We start from the raw sequence: 3,851 nt of genomic DNA on the forward strand, positions 1-3,851 counted from the left end.
ATATGTGTGTGTACGTGTGTGTGTGTGTGTATGTGTGTTTATATGTATGTATGTATATATATATATATATATATATATATGCATGCATATTTGGGTGTGTTTTTTATGTATGTACCTCGTACATTCGTTGCATATCTATTTATCTCTGGTTCCATTTATCCATTTACTCATTCACTAATTATATATCTCAGCATTTATCTTTCTTTAAAACGGTGCTGTAGTTAGTGTCATAACTTAAAGTTCCGTTGTAATTTCATTAATATTTAGAAGAAAATCAATTGTTTCTCACTTCATTTCAAACATTTCTCATCAATTTTAGTATGGGAAAAACGAACATGTTATATAAAACGTATCTCAAGAATTGCCAATATTTTAGATATTCAATTATAATCTTTCTCACCAATGCCGAAAATCGACTTAACTTGTGAAAGAAGTACCATATGACTAGCGAAAACAATACAAATGACCTAATTTCTCAAAATATATAAATATGTCACTTAGATACGACAGTGATTAACATATGCTTATTAATATATATGTATACATATAAGTATGTACATATATATGTGCCCATGTATATATGTTTGTGTATCTCTTTTACTCTTTACTCTTTTACTCTTTTACTTATTTCAGTCATTTGACTGCGGCTATGCTGGGGCACCACCTGTAGTCGAACAAATCGACCCCAGGACTTAATCTTTGTGAGCCTAGTGCTTATTCTATCGGTAGCTTTTGCCGAACAGTAAGTTACGGGGACGTAAACACACCACCATTGGTTGTCAAGCGATGCTGGGGGGGGGGCAAACACAGACGCACAAACATATACACACACATAAATACATATATACATATACACGACGGCCTTCTTTCAGTTTCCGTCTACCAAATCCACTCACAAGGCTTTGGTCGGACCTAAGATGCCACACAGGTGCCACACAGGTGTCACAGGGCCCCAAGGTGTCACACAGTACGAATGAACCCGGAACTATGTGGTTAGTAAGCAAGCTACTTACCATACAGCCACTCCTACATACATATATACATACATATATATATATATATATATATATATATATATATATACATATACGTACATGCATAGATAGATAGATAGATAGATAGATAGATAGATAGATAGATAGATAGATAGATAGATAAACACAGGTCTGTAAACAACATGCATGAAACACACAGCAACAGATACAATTTTATTTTCTCTTTGTTTCTTTTGTAATATATTTACATTAGTGCGAAGGCGCATGACCCAGTAGTTAGAGCATCGAGCGTGAGGTTGTAACTTCTATTCCCGGACCGGGCTACGTGTTGTGTTCTTCAGCAAGACACTTTATTTCACGTCGCTCGAGTTAACTCAGCTGTAGAAATGAGTTGCGATGTCACAGGTGCCAAATTGTATCGGCCTTTGTCTTTGCCTTGGATAACATCAGTGGTGTGGAGAGGGCAGGCTGGTATGCATGGGCGACTGCTGGCCTTCCATAAACAACATTGCCCGGACTTGTGCCTTGGAGGGTAAATTTCTAGGTACAATCCCATGGTCAGTCATGACCGAAGAGGGTCTCCCATATTTACATTTGTGTTTTTTAAAAGATTAAAACATTCTTGTAAAGAGTAGGTAGGCAAAATCGATGTAGAGGAACTAACAAATGCATGTCGGAGAGGTATCGATTAAATTCTTTAGTACTATATATATATATATATATATATATATATATATATACATATGCATTGCTATATTGTTATATATATACATATACATTGTACATTGTTAGACAGGTAGACATACTTATATATATATAAAAAAAGTATACACTAAAGCAGATATACCGAAGAATACAAGATTAATAAGCATATATGTCACATACACACCACACACACATCTATATCTATCTATCAACTTATATATATAAAATTACTGTTACGAAAAGTCGAAATGCGTGGCTTTCAGTAATTCCATAATTCAAAAATGCATTAAATACTAAAATACGTACAAGTAGGACACAGAAGGACTCGAATTCTTCATCAGTAATCAACCGAAAATACTAATACGTAGTTTCGTGCCTTTAACGATAAGATGGAATATTGTATATCGGAAGCGCCTGCAAGATTTGCGTAGAATTAGGGGTCGAGCAAACAGAACAATACAGGGTGGACCTACGAAGGTAAACAAAGACAATAAATAACGGCTTACTGCCAAACACCACGGTGATGGATTAACGCTTGAAATCCTCACATGGATCTGAAAACAGAATTTGTAAGAGAGGAGATACCTACCTATCTCTCGCTCTCTCTCTCTCTCTCCCTCTCTCTCTCTCCCTCTCTCTCTCTCTCTCTCTCTCTCTCTTTACACACATATATATATATATATATATATATTTCACTAAATTCGGCTATGGGTGGGGTCTCTGCTGGAACACCACCTGTCAATGTGAGTGGATTTACTTTCCGTACTCTTTGTGTCGAATTAGCATGTTGGACGGAGCCGCTCTTCTTTGTGCAACCTACCATGATATGTGCTTATCAGGTGTTTTAGATACAAATTTGTCCAATCCTTCTTAGAAAACCTTCGTATCTTCACTCCACATATCTCTGATGTTGTTTGGCAGAATTTTGAATAATTGTTGACCCCGAAAACTTAGCTGTTACAGTGCTGGGAAGACGCGATCTTAAGTATTACGCAGTGCCAGCCTGTTGAATTGGTGGTATAGCTTCAATTCCAAAGCGGAATTGTAAACCTTATATTACTGCATATTTTTCATGCCTTTTTTGCTAGGGAGAAGAACTTCAGTTCCTTTACTCTCTCCTACTAGCTCATCTGTTTCTTGGAGGCCTTCTAACACGAGGAAAACAGTAAAGTTGGGGGTAAGAGTCTCATCCATTATGGTACATAAAAAGTGATGGTTCAAAAAAGTTAAATTTGACTGTAACTTGGATAATGCCTAATACATCTAGTTTCTAAAGGACAGGTCGATATCAGACTTGGAAGAAGGCGAGATTTTCCAGCATGATAGGGCACCATGCTAAAGATCACGTGCAGCACAACCGAGTCTGGCTGATGGAGATGTTACCGCATTGAAAGAGAGGCCTCCTAAGAGTCTTCACTTAAGTATCATCGAACAAATCTGGGCTGAGCTAAAGTTCGTTAGAAGAATCCATGAAATCTTGAAGGGTTATAGGTGCTCAACTACAGAGAATGGCATCTCCTACGCGAGAAGATCTTGAAGGATTTGTACGCATCGATTCTCAGGCACATTGCAACAATTGTTCAAGCTAAGGGAAGCCACAAGAAATATTAACAATGTGCAGTAACTTCTAGAAATGGACATTATATAATAAAATTTCATTATATATATAATTCTGTTTTAAAACACTGTATCTTGATTCGCTTAAGTGAGGTGGCCGAAAACTTATGCACGGCCATTTTTTATCTTCTCCCATTTCCCCTCTCATTCAAAAACCATTCTACAAAATATAATCATTAGGTATGGAAATGACTCCCACTGGGTCAATGTTTCATCTGTAAAAGACGGAATGCGAAACGACCTCATATAAAATGGCAATTAGAAATTTACAGAAGTTTAAAGTGGAGAAATACTTTTGCACTGTACTGTACACATATATACGTACGTGTGTGTGTTTGTGTGTGTGACAGTGTGTGTATTTGTGCGTGTGTTGAACATATATTAAACATGAATTGAATATACGTTGAATACTTCTATTATATGTATTATATAGATTAAATTATTCTTTACTACAATTATATATTTTTGCATATTTTCTCCTTATCTATGTGAATATATATATATATATATATCCACATATTTAATATGCACACA

At 36.1% G+C, this 3,851-nt stretch overlaps 1 protein-coding gene and 1 long non-coding RNA gene across 3 annotated transcripts in view; one reads left to right on the top strand and one right to left on the bottom strand.

Annotated features, from left to right (window-relative positions):
* LOC106870917 (neuropeptide Y receptor type 2) overlaps positions 1-3,851 on the bottom strand; it is a 425,179-nt gene that overhangs the window by 81,977 nt on the left and 339,351 nt on the right. The window lies entirely within an intron of this gene.
* Positions 1-3,851, top strand: part of LOC128250560 (uncharacterized) — a 312,488-nt gene that overhangs the window by 69,634 nt on the left and 239,003 nt on the right. The window lies entirely within an intron of this gene.

The sequence above is a fragment of the Octopus bimaculoides genome, chromosome 22, assembly GCF_001194135.2.
Source record: "Octopus bimaculoides isolate UCB-OBI-ISO-001 chromosome 22, ASM119413v2, whole genome shotgun sequence".
Taxonomy (NCBI): domain Eukaryota; kingdom Metazoa; phylum Mollusca; class Cephalopoda; order Octopoda; family Octopodidae; genus Octopus; species Octopus bimaculoides.